Below are 19,234 nucleotides of genomic sequence, written 5' to 3'. Positions count from 1 at the left end.
ACTCAAAACATTTTGTCGATACGTAAAACATCTTTAACAAATAAAATAGTCATTGAGTTAATAGAGATAATCCGTTGACTACGAAGAAGAAAAAAAGAAAATCATAGCCCATTTCCTCACAAACATTTTTGGCCATTAGCGATGAATTTTTCAAATTTATGACTAAAATTTTAGAAATTATAGAGTATGGACAAACCTATAGCGTGACTAATTAGGCCTATTACGATATAAAAAATTGGGAAATTTTCGTTCCTATACCATATAGGAAACTATATTACCAAATATGTTCATAATTTGCATATTACCCTTCATGCTAATAGTATTTCTACGTAATATAGACAATGCATTAAATAAGGAATCATTGTAACTGTAGGCTTCCTTATTTAGGCCCGCTAAAATTGGGGGATTAAATATTCTTCCAGATCTTCCACAACGCAAATCACGCACATTAATCTTCTTCGTCAGTTTCGTTTCAAATTTAGCGTCTCTACTTTTTCAATACACTGTGTTTCAAACTTTTTTCTGATTTCACAAATCAAGAACGACTAAATTTTCTACAATTCTTCTACATCAAATGCAATTATGACCAAATTTCAGTAATACAAAGCAAAGAAAAATAGAGCAGCAATTCCACCATTGACAGCCATTAAAAAGCTTTGAAACTTTGAATTCAAATTTGGGTTTTCAAAAATCATTATTTGTTTGGATTGGGTGTTGTTGCAAATAATTGGGAATATGGTTTGGAATTTAATTCTCAATTTTGAGGGATTTTGGTGAAGATTAGACTTGGTTTTGGCTGAATTTCGGATTGAAACTCGAAGAAGAAGAAGAAGACATGCCATACATTATATTGCAGAAATTGTAGATAAATTGTAGAAAAATTGTATTCAGTTGTTTGTTTATTTTTCTTTTATTCATTTAACTATTGTACTATTGTATGAAAGTTGAACAACATTGTATAAAAATTATATTTAAGTGGTATTATATTGTAGTTGTATATAACTTAGTAGAAATAATGTACGAAAATTGTAGATAATTTGTATATAAGTTGTATAATATATAATTAGTTGTATAAAAATTATTTTTACTATGTATAAATCAGATACAAAATATACAAAAGACATATTGTATAAATTTTGTATAAAATTTGTATGTAAGTTTTATGTTATTGTAGTTGTATTTCACTGAGTGGAAATAATGTGTGAAAGTTGTAGAAAATTGTAGATAAGTTGTATTCCTTTATAACGGGAGATGTTGGCATATCAAGTAACTTTAGTGTTGCAGACGAACATGCATGAAAATAAAGATAAATTCTATTATGAATAGTTTGTAGAAATTTGTAGAAATATTGAAATTCTGTATTTTCATATTAATTTTTCAAATGATATGCAGTTTTATTGTAGAATAAATGTAGAAAACAAGCCACTGTGAGTCTTATTTGACTCATTCCTCACATTCAATCTATTCTATAAATTCACGCATCTTTAAATACAATACAACCATATTTCTTGAATTTAAAGGTATAGCAATATATATAACTTAAAAACATCTTCTCCACTGCACAAGTTAGCTCCAAAATAGACGAAGTGGAATAACAAGCTCCCATCAAAACTTTTAACACAAAAACACAAAGCTCAAATTTTATGTTATTGTATTTATATTTAACTGGGTGAAAATAATGTGTGAAAGTTGTAGAAAATTATAGATAAGTTGTATTCCTCTATAACGGGAGATGTTGGCATATCAAGTAATTTTAGTGTTACAGACGAACATGCATGAAAATAAAGATAAATTCTGTTATGAACAGTTTGTAGAAATTTTGTAGATAATTTGTAGAAACATTGAAATTCTGTATTTTCATATTAATTTTTCAAATGATATGTATTTTTGTTGTAGATTAAATGTAGAAAACAAGCCATTGTGAGTCTTATTTGACTCATTACTCACATTCAACCTATTCGATAAATTTACGCCTCTTTTAATACAATACAACCATACTTTCTTGAATTTAAAGGTATAGTAATATATATAACTTAAAAAACATCTTCTCCACTGCACAAGTTAGCTCCAAAACAGACAAAGTAGAATAACAAGCTCTCATCAAAACTTTTAACACAAAAACACAAAAGCTCAAAAATAAATAAACAACAGTCTACAATTTTTCTACAATTTATCTACAATTGCTGCAATATAATGTATGTCATGTCTTCTTCTTCTTCTTCTTCTTCTTCTTCTTCTTCTTCTTCTTCTTCTTCTTCTTCTTCTTCTTCTTCTTCTTCTTCTTCTTCTTCGAGTTTCAATCTGAAATTCAGCCAAAACTAAGTCTAATCTTCATCAAAACCCCTCAAAATTGAGATATAAACTCCAAATCATATTCTCAATTATTTACAACAACACCCATTCCAAACAAATAATGATTCTTGAAAACCCAAATTTGAATTCAAAGCTTCAAAGCTTTTTAATGGCTGTCAATGGTGGAATTGCTGCTCTCTTTTCCTTTCCTCTTATATTACTAAAGGAACCCGAAATCATAACCATCAAATCGACCAGGCTTGTGCTCATCTTCCCCTTGCACAAAAATATTGGGACAAGATTGCAGAGGTGCCGACAGTGCCTTGGCTATGGAAGAAATAATGGGATTTTGATACAGAAATCAAGGGTGTGGGAGGGAAACGTGGGTGAAGCTGTGGGAATTGGAGAGAAACATGGAGGGAGTGGTATTAGAAGGAATATATGGTGCCATTAAATTAGGAGTGTAATTAATACCCTTAAAAACCACTAATGATATATAAATGGTAATTAGGTATACTAAATATAATTATATCAAACCTTAAACATTGAGGTTATGGAGTATGGACAAACATGGAGCATGACTAATTAGGGCTATTACGTATAAAAAATTTGAGTCAACCCAACATAGCCAACTGGCTAATCTGTTGGATTTGACTCATCTTCAGTACTAACTTAGTAAGGTGTTTCCATGAATACTCCTAGTATATATATAGTATGATATAATTTTTTAATGCTAATCTTATGATAAATTAATTAAAGGATGCTTCATGAGTTTTGACATTAATTGCTCAATAATCTATATGTACGTAATACGTACATGCATGAGTACTGGATACAAGAGAACGTGTCCACGGCTGCATCGATTCGACGTCTTAATTAAACTAAATCTATCGCCTTCCTTCAAAATTAAATAAATGATGAAGTAGTGTTAGAGGACAAACTTTAGGACAAACTTTATTCATTTTCCGTTTGATTTCAGGTATTGATTATTTTTCCTTTGACTTTAATTAAATTTATATACTTGAAAACTATAAAAACTTATTAGCCACTACTTGTATAATGTTACATGTATTCAAAAATATGTTGAAAAAGCTGTCATCAAAAAAATATTAGCACGACTATCAATTATGCAATATAAAATAGAGCAAAGAAAAAATACATAACGCGTGCCTCAAACATGACTGGTTACGCATCATTTTTGAAACCAAAAGGATATGTTGATACTTTTTAAAGGGTCCGACTTTTTATTGACCTTCATCTTAACTAACTATTTATTTTACACAAAATAATGTAAAATTAGGAAAAGCTAGAGTGCCCTATGACACTACAATAACAGGTAAAAATGAAAGTGATAGCATCGAAATAATCATAACTCTTTTATAGGATTCTCTTAATTGTGTGAAACATGTTGCGAAAAAAATACATGCATAACTAAAACGAAAAATATCAATTCATATCAATAAGCATATATAGAATATATTAAGACTAACTTAGCACAACCCTCTACCACTACATGACCTACCATAAACATACACATTATATATACATCTCTAAGTCTACATATATATTTTATGCTTTGAGAGTCAAAATTGATTAAAATGAACTCTTGCTTGTTACCTACGGACAAGTTCCCGGTGATGAAGTAAATCATGAAAGAACTTAAAGAAAGAAAATAAATAAATAAATGAACACTGTTTCAATGGATTTGATAACATCATCTTATAAAAGGTGTTTTTGGAGTGATTTCCACTCCCACAAGTTGTAAGAAAGAAAAAAAAATTACAAGAAAAGAATAATGAGAGTATTAATTACTACTAATAACAATGTGGGACCAAGAAAAGAAGAAAATCCAGTTTGATATGCGTATAATTTTTTCATTACTTTCTCTATACATATTGTGCATGCATGGAGCATGAAGTTTTCAAATCCCATCCCATCTTTCATTGTCTCGTTCCAATAATTAAACTAAATAAACCAAGAGAGAGCATATCATTTTCTTTTATTACGAGTATTGTATTATGGTCAGATATGGGGGTTGGAAGAAGGGGGGTTGAACATTTATATTCACAAAGACGGATCCGGAATTTGAATTTTATAGGTTCAAAATTCTAAGATAGTGATCAAAAGTTCTAATATTAGCTTTTGAATTTAATTTTTAAAAATATTTAGTGAGTTTATTAATATTTATGTAGAATTTTGGACCGCAATTAATGAGTTCTGCCGAACGCATAATTAAAGTTTACATTCACCCCTGATATTTAATTCATAAATGTGTGAGCTAAGTAAGTTTGTGGCAAGCCAAGGTGTATCACAGAATGAGTTCTCCGAGTTCAACGGAAATTAAAATACTAATTTCGTCTCGAATTATGTATAAATATGTTTAAAAAAAGATATTTAAAAACATCGCATTCGTCTTGAATCCATTGATTTAACATTATGGTGATAAAATAAGGGAAAATAATGGTATCGCGTTGAAATATTTTGGGCCATATCATAAAAAGAAATAACGAAATAATTGACTCATAACTTTCTGATCAACTTGCAAATAATCAAGGTATAGATGGTTTTCTAGAAACTTAGGATATAAGTCAGAACACTGGTTTTCTCTGGCACATAGGAAACCTTTTTCTTTGTTTTGTATTCTTTTTTAGGGTATAGTCCAAGTCTTATTACATGCATTCATGTACAACAGAATTGAAATCTTGCTAGGAGAAAAATTTTATTTTGTCGCTCATACAACTGATATTAGTTAGATAATTTTTTTATCTCACAGTTTTATAAACCCGGATTTTTATGGATCCAAAAGTATAAGATTGGGGTCAACAAATTTGTGAGATAAAAAGGAGCTCCATACAATAGTATCAATTGTATGAGACACAAAATAAAACTTGTCGGACCATGACTTCAACAGAAGAATTGTACTAGCTTGTATGCCTCAGTGTTAGGGTCAAGTACTTCTGAGTTATTATTTCCACATCATAATGATTGGTTTAATTTTCCCAAAAATGATCAACGGGTGCCTCTTTTTTCACTTTTAAATTTTATATCCCAAAATCAGCTCCCTCTTAATTATTGTTCTGATTAATGCTGTATTTTGTCCCGGGCCCGGGTCTTAGTGGGCCTAACGGGCCGGGCCTCGCGGTCCCGGGCTTCGTGGTCCTGGGCTTTGGCGGTCCCGGTCTTCGTGGGCTCAATGGGTGGAACCGGCCCGTGACGGGCCTAAGCCCACATGGTCCTGTGCTTAACGTGCCGGGCTCGTGGGCTTCGCGGGCCTAGCGGTTTTTTTTTTTTTTTTTTTTTTAAGACAAATTCTTGTAGTATCATGGCTATATTAAAAATATATATGTAGTATATATGTATATCTAATTATTAAAGTGCTTGACGAAAAAGAAAATAACAAAACAATAGTAAAACACTAAATTGTCATGCATAATATATTTTCTTGTAGTATATTATATTGTATCTTATGTATATATATTCTCTTATATATTTTCTTTTAGTATATGTATTGTATCTTATGTATATATATTCGCATAATATATTTTCTTGTAGTATATATATTGTATCTTATGTATATATGTTCGCATAATATATTTTCTTGTAGTATATATATTGTATATTATGTATATATATTCGCATAATATATTTTCTTGTAGTATATTATATTGTATCTTATGTATATATATTCGCATAATATATTTTCTTGTAGTATATATATTGTATCTTATGTATATATATTCGCATAATATATTTTCTTGTAGTAAATTATATTGTATCTTATGTATATATATTCTCTTATATATTTTCTTGTAGTATATATATTGTATATTATGTATATATTGTAGCATAATATATTGTCTTGTAGTATATGTATTGTATCTTATGTATATATATTCTCTTATATATTTTCTTGTAGTATATTATATTGTATCTTATGTATATATATTCTCTTATATATTTTCTTGTAGTATATATATTGTATATTATGTATATATTGTAGCATAATATATTGTCTTGTTATATTATGTATATATTTTCGCATAATATATTTTCTTGTAGTATATTATATTGTATCTTATGTATATATATTCTCTTTTATATTTTCTTGTAGTATATATATTGTATATTATGTATATATTGTAGCATAATATATTGTCTTGTAGTATATATATTGTATCTTATGTATATATATTCTCTTATATATTTTCTTGTAGTATATATATTGTATATTATGTATATATTGTAGCTCATAAACAATTCTAAGTATAGACAAAGAAATATTGCGAAAAGAAGCTCATGGGTAGAAGCAATAAATTTTATTACCAAAAATGGCATATCTTTCTTAGTCATCCTTCCCCCAATGGAATGAGCACAACAAGGTACTAATACCACCATTAGAAGGAAAAAAACTAAGGAAGATGTGCCAAAATACAAGTTACATATTATTCTATGTATTATCTCTAACAAATCTCATAAATCCTTCAAGGTCCGGAGGAGGTTGCGTTGGTGGTGGTGGAAAAGAAGCTTGTTCATCACCACTTCCGGGCGAAGCCGAATCCTCCGCAAGTTCCGCTATCATTTCTTCATAAGCTTCATCTATCGCCGGTTGTGCTTCTGCAATTCCAAAGTTTCTTCTTTCCGAGCGGATCCAATCTCTAAACAATACTGATTTTTCCAAGCTATCCCTCATAGACGCTCTATGATCACCTATTTGCAGTCTTGCTTGACTGAAAGCGCTCTCTGATGCAACAGTTGAAGCTTGAATTGATAAAATATCCCGAGCCATCCTTGCAAGAACAGGAAAATGTTTTTCCCTTGCCTTCCACCATTCCAAAAGATCAAAAGACGCGTCTGGATTCTCCTTTTCAAGTCCCTGAGACAAATAAACTTGAAGCTCATTTAGATGTGAAGTTTCATCATAATTTTCACCTTGAGACCCCCTGAACTCCGTCCAAGATTTAAGAGCTTTTAAGCCCGCAACTCTTTTAGAGGATTGTGAGCTAGACGAAGTAGGGGTTGGAATAGTTGGCCTAGCATGCTCTAAGGCAAGTTGATAAGCATTATAAACTGTTTGAGCGTTAATCTTAATTGAAGCTTTTGCATCTGCAAGTGTCGCAATTTCCTCATTTGAAAGATCTAAAGCCTTATAAATATTTGAATACCAAAAATGAGGACCTCCCAATTTCATTGTAGGATTTAGCATTGCAGCAAGACCATAAATAGGAGGGATAGGAAAAAAATATTTTTTAAACTTTTGTTTCATTTCATTTATAGCAAGTTCATAAATATCCCCACCCTCACTAAATTCAACAAACAAATCAGATAGTACTGCAATATAAACTAAACAGTTTGAAATAGTAGGATAATATTGCCCAGAAAATGCATTTGTAGCAATTTGAAAATGTTCTAAAAAATCTAAAAGAATTTTAACATTAGTCCAATCTTGAGTGGTAAGCATTTCATCATCATCCTCACCACCTACCCGAGAATTAAACGTTGCATTAATTGGGTTTCTATATTCATATGCTACTACTAAACTTTCGTACATACAATTCCATCTAGTCGGGCAAGGTTTAGGAACCTTTCTTTCTCTAAGGCCATATTCATCACATTTTTTAAAATACTCTCTAAGTCTACTTCTACGGTTTGAATAAAAAATCCAATTAAGAGCCATTCTAACCTTTTCAATTTCTATGTTTAATATTCGCATACCATCACCGACAATTAAATGATAAATATGACAAATACATCTAACATGGAAAATATTAGTAAATGCAGGATTTAGTGTTGTTGTAAGCATGCCTATAGCACTGGTGTTACTAGAAGCATTATCCATTGAAATTGCCATTATTTTATCGCTAAAGCAAAAATATCTACAAATATCTGCAACAGTGTTAGCTATAAACTTACCTGTGTGACGCGAATTAATTATTCTATATGCAATTATGCGTTTTTGCATTATCCATTCCTTATCTATCCAATGACTTGTAACAGTTAGGTAATCACAATCATTACCACTTCTACCAATATCAGTAGTAATAGAAATCTGATTAGGTATATGAGTAAATAAATACCGCAAATATTGTTCATATTCATGTTTGAATTTATAAATATCACTCTTAACTGTTGCGCGAGGCCAACCTTTATAAGTAGGATTAAACACTCTTCTAATATAATGAACCCAATTAGGATTAGAAGCAAAAGTATAAGGTAAGCACATAACAGTAATCATCTTTGCTAATTCTTCACGATCTCTATTTGGATCGTAATATAAAATACCTCCGGTGACAGTGTTAATTCTTGGTTGAACTAGATTTGAACCTGTACTAGGGTTAACCGCAGAATCTACACTTGTCCCCTCTAGCTGCGCTTTCATTTGAAAAAATCTAGCCTTATCTCTAGGGTGTGTTTTTATGTGCCTAGTCAAACTACCTGTGCCGCTACGGTCTCCAGTATATTTATGCGACATTAATTTCCCACAAGTTTTACACTTAGCCTTATTTTTTTCTCTTACTTGAGTAAAAAAATTCCAAACTAATGATGTTTCTAGGCGTTTAGCAGGTTCTCTATTAAAAGTAGGAGTTTCTACAGGTGGGTCGACCGGTGCATCACTTGGGTTATTAAGAGGACTAATAGGTGTATCATCTAAATCCGGTGCTTGGGTTTCATCATCATCCTCATTTTCCTCATTATTTTCTAAGATGGTTTCATTAGGATAAAGAGCATTCATAATTTCATCATCTAATCTATCACCTGGTGCAACATTATGATAAAATTCACTATCGGTAAATTGAAAACAAGGGTGATCACTATTAAGAATTACGGAAGGAGGAGGACGTCTAGGTTGGCGACTACTTTCAACTTGCTTATCTTTTCTAGGTCGGGGAGCCGGGGGAAGGGTAGTTGGTTGGCCACTACTTTCACCGGTTTTATCTTTTCCTTTACCAAACATTTTTTTCAAAGTAAATGCCATATTAATTATAATTATGCAAACTAAACCACACAAAAATATATTCTAAAAACGTAAGAGTTGAAACGAGTTTACCGGATTGCCGAACAACTTCTTGAAAATTGAAAATCGTTGAACACTTGAAAACTTCAATTCAACAACTTCACAATTTTTCACGAAATTTTAACAATAAATTAAGTAATTGTAGTAGAGAGATTGAGAGAGATTGAGAGATATTGATGAATTGGTGAATAAAAATGAAAGAATGAGGGGGTATTTATAGTTGAGAAATGGGGAAAAGTGTAATTATATAAAGTTTGGGGGCCAAATGGCCATTTTTTAAAATTAAAAAACGGTCATATTTTCAGCCCAAACGGCTAGATTTTAAATATGGCCGTTGGAGAATTTTAATTTTTTTTTTAAAAAAAAAAAAAAAAGTCGTTGGGCCCGCTAGGACCGGCCCAGGCCCGCCTGCCGGTCCCGGGCTAAACGGTCCCGGGCTCGTGGGCTCAACCTTGAAGACCAGCCCGTGACGGGCTCAGGAGGCCCACCAAGACCGGCCTACCCAGGACCGGCCCACCAGGCCCGTTAGGACCGCGGGCTCGGTCCGGTCCGGTTCAGGCCCGGCCCACCGAGCAGCCCTAGTTCTGATGAACCTATAATACTACTTAGTGTACTCAGAATTTACCTTTATCCTCCAATATAATACTCAGTTGCTGAGGGTGCCTCCTTTTTCTTGGTTACATATAATTTTTGCTACTCTAGCGTCTGGAATGAAGATTAATGTGTGTGCACACACACCCCACACAAGAGATTAGTAAATAAAATACTTTTTTTTTCATTGTAAGTGGTCAAGAAAATCATTTCAATTATGAAAGATAAATAAAGGGAATAGCTAGGGGACTTTTCGATCCAACAATGAGAAAGAATTAATTGTTTCAAGACCAACTCAAATAATTATACTTTTATCTTTTCCTTTTTTTTTTTGGATGAATTGATCCCACCAAAACAAAATTCACTTGCTCTTTATATACATATATAAACATATGTAATGATCCCACCGGTCGTTTTGAGCATTTGCATTCTGTTCAGCTATTTGAAGTCTTGAGCAACATCGTATGATGCATTATAACTTGTGTGAATCGTCGGTTTTGGTTTTTAGGTGTTTCTGAATTAGTTTGGAAGAATGAATTTCATGTTTGAGGCTTTAAGTTGGAAGAGTTGACAAAGTTTGCCTTTTTAGTATTTGATCTCAGATCGGAGTTTTGATGGTTTCGTTAGATACTGATGGTGATTTGGATGCGGGCATATGCCCGGATTTGCATTTGGATATTTCTAAAAGGTTTCGGTACTAGTTGGCGAAAGTTGAAAATTTGAAGGTTTGGAATGTTCATAAGTTTGGCCGAGAGTTGATTTTGATGTAATCGAGTTTGGATTGTGGTTCCGGGAATTAAAATAGTTTCGTTATATCATTTGGGACTTGTGCGCAAAATTTAAGTTCATTCCGGAGTTATTTGATATGTTTCGGCGCGAGTTTTGAAAGTTGAAAGTTCAAAAGTTCATTATATTCGATTTGATGTGCGATTCGTCGTTTCGTTGTTATGCATGATTTGAGGCCTCAAGTAGGTTCGTGATATGTTATGGGACTTGTAGGAATGTTCGGACGGGGTCCCGAGGGGCTCGGGCGTGATTCAGATCGATTTCGAACCATTTTTTTTCATAATTTCATTGTTGGATCCTGCTGATATCTGGTGCACTCACACGTTCTTCGCGATCGCGAATATAGGGATGCGATCACGCAGGGGAAAGATCTGGAGTTGAGTATTTCTTCTTTGCGTTCGCGAATGATAGTCTGCGTTCGCATAGGTTGCTGCAGATTGAGCATCCCGTTTGCAGGCGTGCACGCGTTCACAGTGTAGAGCTGAACTGGGCAGGTCTTCATGGCTTCTTCATCGCGTTCGCAATCCTGGGGCCGCGTTCACGATCCTGGGGCCACGTTCGCATAGAGACTTTTTGAGGCTGAGCATTTTGTGCTTCGCGATCGCAAAGCTTGTTCCGTGATCGCGTAGGGTATTTCTAGGCAATGCATTTTTTTTCTTCTTTACGATCGCGATTCATTAATTCGTCCAGTGATTATAAGAACTCTATTTTTGGGGGTTTTCGCCATATTTGCATATTTGGAGCTATGGAGCTCGGATTGAGACGATTTTTGGAGCAATTTTTACCATATGGATTGGGATAAGTGTTCTCTACTCGGTTTTGATTTTATTTCATGAATCTATCTTCGTTTTTGGCATTTGATTGAGGATTTCAAGAGAGAAATTGGGAATCTTTGAGTTTTGAACGTCGGATTTGAGTTAAACTAGTATGGTTGGATGCGTAATTGACTGGGTTATCGGATTTTGTGAGTTTTGTCGGGTTCCGAGGTACGGGTCCGGGTTTGACTCTTTTGTTGACTTTGGGGCTTTTGATTAAAGATTCGATCTTTATCGATTGGGTTTGTTTCCTTTGGTATTATTTGATGGTCTTGAGTTGCTTTTGGCTAGTTTTGAGCCGTTCGGAGGTCGGTACGCACAGAATGGCATTTTGGAGCATCGTTTGGCTTGCTCGGTATTGGATTTGGGTTTTTCGAGGTAAGTAACACTTTTAAACTTGGTGCTGATGGTATGAACCTTGAATATATGTGTTATGTGTTTGGTGTCGAGGTGACACACATGCTAGGTGACAGGCGTATGGGGGTGCACCATGTGAAATATGAATCGGTTGACTTTGTGGTACTATGTAGTTACCTAATCTTATTTGTATCCATGAAATTTATACGTGCTAGCATAATTAAGATGTGATCCACTTTAGAAACTATGTTTAGGCTATATGCTTATTCTGTTGGGACCCACTTAGATCATTTCTGTTGTTGAGTTATTTGCTTAGATTGCATTTACATACTCAGTCACATTCATTCATTTGCATATCATATCTCAGTCTTTGTCACCATTTGTTTTCACATTATGTTAACAATAACAACATACCCAGCATTATCCACACCATTGGGTCTAGGAAGAGTAGTGTGTATGCAGACCTTACCCTACCTTTAAAAGATAGAGAGGTTATTCCCAATAGACCCTCGACTCAGGAAAACATAAGAACCACATTAACGAAAATATTGACAATAATGGACAATATCAAAAAGCCATATAAAAGCAGAATAAAAATAACAAGACAGTAAGGTGATCAACAATGAACGAAAACAACGGTTAGTCATAAAAACCTACCACCGACTGAAAGCGAGAATGCGTGCCAATACTACTGTTATGAAAACTCTAGACTACCTACTCTACTACCTTAATCCTCAACCTCCATACCTTCCTATCAAGGGTCATGTCCTCAGTCAGTTGAAGCTGCACCATGTCTTGCCTAATCACCTCTCCTCACCTCTTCTTTGGCCTGCCTCTACCTCTCTGTAGGCCCTCCAATGTCAACCTCTCATACCTCCTCACCGGTGCATCCATGCTCCTCATCCTCACATGACCAAACCACCTAAGTCGCGCTTCCCGCATCTTGTCTTCAATTGGGGCCACACCCACGTTGTCGCGAATAATGTCATTTATGATCCTATCTAACCTGGTGTGCTCGCACATCTATCTCAACATCCTTATCTCTTCTACCTTTATCTTCTAGAAATGAGCGATCTTGACAAGCCAACACTCAGCCCTATACAACATCGCTGGTCTGACCACCACTCTGTTGAACTTACCCTTAAGTTTCGGTGATACCTTCTTGTCACATAAAACACCAGAAGCGAGTCTCCATTTCATCCATCCCACCCCAATATTGTTACACCCCATATTTTCGTACGTGAGTGTATTCGTAAGTCAATTGATGTAAGCTAAAAAATGAGATCATCCTTGAAAGTAAATAATGTAAGGTAATCATGTTTCCTTGGGGGTTACAAATATTTAAGATCATGAATAACAAGTACCAAGAGTGTTGTAAGGCTTAAAAGCTAAACGAATTGAAGAAAATAAGTTTCGTCGAAAGTCGACAAGTGGGGAAAGTTATAACAAATACTTTTAGGGTGAGACTAGGGTTCTTAATATGATAAGGAGGTTATGTTATGAGTTATTTTAGTCATATGAAAGTCGTGTGTTACGTTTTGAAGTCAAGCAAGTCGTGAAACAAAAGTTGACAATGGTCATCACAAGTTACATTCATAAATATGCTGAAAATTAGGTCAAATGTAGCGGAGGGTTTCTCCCAATATACATAGAATTACGGGATGATCCACATATAAAATTGAAGATCTATGAGTCTATCTTTTAACGCATTAAAATTTTTGTAGATACAACATTGGAGTAAAGAGATATTTTCAGTTTTGCGAGACTGCACAGACTGCATAGCTGACAAGTAGGTGTATCACTAAAGCTTTTTGAGCAATACATTTCGTGTGTTACATGAGGTCTTTTTGGGACATATTATATACCAAATTTAAGGTCTTGGAATCTAGTTTCTAACGCACTTAACTGTTCTCTCATACGATACCCGGATGAAAAGTTATAAGCTTGGGAAGAAGGACCAATGCTAGGGTGCCAAGTAGCACCTTTTTGACTTTTCAACAAAATGGGATATTTACATCCCTTATCTCGTCTCTTTCCCCATTTTTTTAGAGATCACGACCAAATAACATCTCTAACCTTCCCCTCAAGCTCTCCACAAGTAATTCCAACAAGATTATCATCCGGGGCACGAGATCAAGTAGCGATAACATTAAAACGATCCCTACGATGTAAGTATCGCTATACCGCCTCTCTTTTTTCTTTGTAGTTTGATTTTTGCAAGGTACTTTATAATTAAGAAATGTATAATTTCTTTAATTAATTGTTTAAATATCAAGAAAGGTTGATAAATAGGTTTCCTAATATTAAAACTCACGGGACGATGATTGAAAGTTGTGAGTTCGATTCTTTTCCACTTTTAGTGGGCTATTTTGTAGTCCATTTATGTTGGCCTATTTTGCTGCTAATATATGGAGTTTGGAAGGATAAAAGGGCATGGAGAAAAGTCACATGTGGTAGGGTAGTAGGTTGGTCGATCGTTGTTGTAATTTCAGGCTAATTGACAACTTGTTAATTGGGTGTGTTATGGTATATTTGGGGTTTTTGTTGTATTGAAGGTCCCAAAGTGTAATTATGTTGGTTTTGAGTTGCTGATTGTATTGTGTTTGTATCTCGCCTATAGTAGGCTTGAGGGAGCAGTAAAATCAGGGGAAATTCTGCCCGTTTTATTTTAGAAACGAGTTATCATTTGAGATAAATACACTAGCGCCATCTAAGTCGTACATGTATTTCTTTGTTATGGGTTGGCGTGCTAGTTATCATAAGCTTGTTGTGGAGTTACATTGATGACTTGAGGTATGTTAAGCCTATCCCTCCTTTCCTTTTGGCATGATCCATATGATACAATGAAACGAGCAAGCACGCAACTTTCACAAATAATTCTATTCTTAGAAGTACTAGGGTTGCCTATGTTCTGGATTTCCCATATGTCCTACTATCGTATCGTCTGTTCATGGGTCTTCTGACGTTCCGAGAAATCATACTAACTTATTTCATTATGCATTGCATTCATTTATACATTTGCATTGGCCCATGACCAGATGACGTTATATACGCATATATTATATGGATATGGGATATGGGAAAAGGTTATGGCGTTATATATGCATCACCACCTGATCAGCTGGTATTCATTGATGATTTTGCCCACAGTGGCTGAGATGATATTATGGGATTCCCTCAGAGGCTTGATGATGTTATGTACGCATATACCGATGCATGATATGATATTTATACGCACATACATGACATTATAAATGTTTCATTATTCATAGAGCTATTCAGACTTACAAATTGAGTCCTTTACTTTATGTTTACATACTGCTTTGATGCCTTACATACTCGGTACTTTATTTGTACTAACGTCCCTTTTGCCCGGGGACACTGCGTTTCATGCCCACAGGTCCCGATAGACAAGTTGAAAGTCCTCTTAGTAGGCTATCAGCTCAGCGGAAGGTGTTGTTGCACTCCATTTGCTCCGGAGTTGCCTATTTGGTCAGTATGATTTGGACATGTATTGATTGGTATGGCGGAGCCCTGTCCCGACCTTTATGACGTTTATGTACTCCTTAAGGCTTGTAGACAAATGTCATGTATATGGATACTTGTATTATCATGTCGGCCTTATAAGCCCATATGTCCCATACATAAGCATCTATATCATGTTGGATCGTCCTATGTCGAGTATTCTCTTACGTTTATTCTAGTTATCTCAAGACAGCCTCTCCGGTTCAGTTATTCATGATAGTATGATACGAAAAGATACGTTATGTTGGTACTCTGTTGAGTAAGGTACCGGGGGCCCGTCGCGGCCCATCGGTTTGGGTCGTGACAAATAGTCCCCGAATAGGGATGGCCGTAGTTTTTGAGGTTCGGGTACTACCTAATTTATGGGTGTGTTGTGCACCACACTTATAAGCGGGAAGCTATATGGCATTTAGGACTGTCATTCTTTCTTCTTACCCTAGATCATGTGGTAGAGCTCAGTTGTAAGAATTCAAACTCCTAAGTTTTATTTTATTCGTAATACAATGATACCTATATCTAGAAAGACAGTTGGTAAGAGATTAAATATGGCTGTGGAAGAGTTGAGTCCGAGGAACTCAATTTTGCATCATGCTTATGATGAGTAAATGTGAGGTCTTCAGTAGATCATGTGTGTACTAAGATGTGTAAGCTTCTTGATAAAGAGCCCTAAGGCAAGAATATCTATCCACTCGTATGGTAAAAAGGAATGAGAGAATCGGAAGGTAGACACAAGTTTTAGCAAGTAAATGAAGCAAAATGAAGAAAGGTACGAGGTACCTAGCTAATGAAGATTATCAGTATTTACAATTCAGGCAGATATATACATGCATTCTGATTTACTTTCAACAGTAACAAAGTTATATACAATTGACCACACTCATCTCAATTATGCCCTATGGGAGCTGACAGATATAGTTTAAGAGAATGATATAATATCAGGATCAAGGTGGGGTTAGAGTAACTAAAAATTATGGATGGATTGTTATCATTAGGTAATATTTCCGAAGGATAGTGAAAATGTGGTAATAGATCTCCTTGTGATACACCCAGATGGTGAACTCTAGAATAGTGCAATCAGATATGAATACTAGAATATTCAAAAATTTCAGAAGATAGGCAGTGAAATCCTAAAAGGGATAAATATTTACCTTAGTATGACTCCCACCCCTAGTAAGAGAGAGAGAGAGAATTTTAGGCGTCCTGAAGAGCCAGTGAGATGAAGCAAGGGGAGCTAAAAGTGAAAGGATGTTCTGTTGAAGTTTTCAGAATAAAGTGATAGATAGAAATATTAGTCGGAGAATAAGAAGAGAGTAAATAAAGTATTATGAGTAAGATGTGATAAATGGGTGATAACGGTAAATCAAAATATGACACGATGATAGAGTCTATAGTCAATTTAAGGAAAAGGCGAGAGGTCACAGGCCTTGAGACAATAATAAAGTATAGGCCAAAGGTCATATCCTCATTTCGAGAAATGAGTTTGTGAGTCCAACGCCATTACCAGAAGGCTAAGTTAGACCCCATGTAGTAACAGAAATTAGTATGGGCTAGTAAACAAGATAAAACCCAACATGAATTAGGGACCGGAGGATTTGATAATGGTCGACATCGTGAGAATTTCAGAGATCGTGTTCCAACAATAATAGAATAGACGACAGAAAAATAACCTTTAAAGGTCATTTAGGAAGTCGCTTACCTAAAGCAAGCACTCTGAGCATAGTTAATCTTAAGGGACTAAGTGTGTCAGTTACACTAGGTGTCACCTTCGTGCGTAAGAAATTTAGTTATCCCTGGTACAGAAGGTTACCATAAGGCTATTAAGGTTCATTGATGATGTGAAAAGACGCCAAAGAGAAGAGGTAAAACATATATAGGTAGATCGTTATAGTACTAAATCTTAGTACTCCCTTAAAGGGGGAATATGGTGTGATATGGTATTAAGTCAGACTTAAGCAGTTCAGGTAACTATGGAATGGTAAAGGAAGAATGTGGTAAAAAGGAGAAAGGGATGATGTTGCATTTATTCAGTTACTACAAATATGTTGCAACTTCAGAACATTATACAAGTACGACACCGGGGAGAGGTAGTAAAAGTTTTCGGCCAGGATGTTATTGATAAATAAGTGTGAATGGACACTTGATACATCAGGAGCTAGTGGGGAGAGGTAAGTTAAGACAAAGGATATATCCCAAGAGAGATTATGTAGAATATATATATATATGAGAATGGACCAATGAGTAATTAGTAGTTGATTCAGGAAGAGCCCGATTATGGCTAGACAAGAGGGCACAGATAAATCAATAGATCATGCAAGATAAATGTAGTGAACCGCAACATAGGGAATTCAGTCTCGCAGATATGAGATCGTAATCATCTTAAAATTTTTAGATAAGAGTTGAGGCAGTTAAAGGTACCATTTAAGCTTTATGAAAATAAGAGGGAGTGTCACTAAGGAGACAATCAATAATTGATCTTAGAAGTAACCCTACGAGTACAGAGCATGAAGTTATGTAACTAAGGATTATTATAGGCGAGTAAGAACAACGAAAATTTCCTTCGGTGTACGATATAATAAGCTAGCAACTTTACAAGAGCCAGAAGGTCTCCCTAAGTACTACAACGAAAGAATAAGGAAAAAGGTTTCCACCTAAGCATAATGAGTTAAAGAGTAAATGATCTTGTAATAATAGTCTCACTACAATATTGTATGCACTACATAAGAAAGTGGCACCTATTGTGGCTAATGAACGGGAAGAAGAAAAACTCAAAAGGTGATACTAGAGATCATATGAGTTACAGGAAATTCAAGTATTCGTGGGCAATAAGATAAGCCAAGTATTCATGCAACAAGTGATAGAACGACCAGGAAAAGTAATTGCTTACATTTAAAGACAACTGAGAAGGCACAAAAGGAAATTTATGGTGCTAGAAAGTTAAAGGAAGGTTGCGAGTAGTATAAATAGATATGTGTAGGTCGCAAGATAAAGTATCGTAGAGAGATAAGGTTTTAGGTAGATAGGAGTAAGGATAAGAAAAGGTGAGTGAGAAGGTGAGAAAAAAATAGGTAAGGCTTTGGGATTAAGCCCATCAAAACAAGAGAGTTGATGGTTTCTGTAAGTTATAGAAAACTCAGAATAGCATGAATGAACTCAGAGGAGTCTGAGACTAGGAGCATTTAGAAGAGATGGAATGCTGCCCTGGTAGTAGAATAAGGGTGTAATTGTGATAGATAAGAGGATGACGTTTAGGCATTTGACTGAGTAATGATCTAAAGAAAAGGGATTTCATGAATTTCAAGGGATTAGAATACCCCCATAAGATGAATCACATTGGGATGCTATGAAATACAGTTATTGAAGTATAGTATCGTCCCTAGGTGGATTGGGAAAATAACTTCAAATGTTCCTCGATGCAATGTGAGCCTAGTGACAATGTATTACGTAAGAGGTTTCAAGTCATTAGTGATAAATTATAGATCAACATTAAAGTGAATCAACAATGGTTGGATAAAAGTTACAAAGTATGAGATGAGATTAGGCCGTCATTATTAAGATGAATAGTAATGAGGAAGCATTAAAGGACTTAGATTTATACATATAGGATAAGCAGTGAGAGAGTAACCTGGAGTTGGGTAGAAGACCTCGGTAATCATAAATCGAAGTAAGAGTTATGGTAAGATATGACCTACCTAGATGCACTAAAGCCATAAGGACAAATAACTAAGGCTAGGAAACAAAATATAGCAATATTGGTACATTCGACAATGTACCGAGCGAAGAACTTCAGTACACCTATAGATTCTCGGAGGGATATCTTGTCATAGTTCTGTATATGTTTGCAAAGTGAGGCTAAGAG

The 19,234-nt window shown here is 34.8% G+C and overlaps 1 pseudogene; it reads right to left on the bottom strand.

Annotated features, from left to right (window-relative positions):
• Nucleotides 1-12,567: 12,567 nt before the first annotated feature.
• Nucleotides 12,568-13,053, bottom strand: LOC142163747 (uncharacterized; annotated as a pseudogene).
• Nucleotides 13,054-19,234: the final 6,181 nt, after the last annotated feature.

The sequence above is a fragment of the Nicotiana tabacum genome, chromosome 1, assembly GCF_000715075.1.
Source record: "Nicotiana tabacum cultivar K326 chromosome 1, ASM71507v2, whole genome shotgun sequence".
NCBI classification, from domain to species: domain Eukaryota; kingdom Viridiplantae; phylum Streptophyta; class Magnoliopsida; order Solanales; family Solanaceae; genus Nicotiana; species Nicotiana tabacum.
This window is presented reverse-complemented; position numbering and strand designations above follow the sequence as displayed.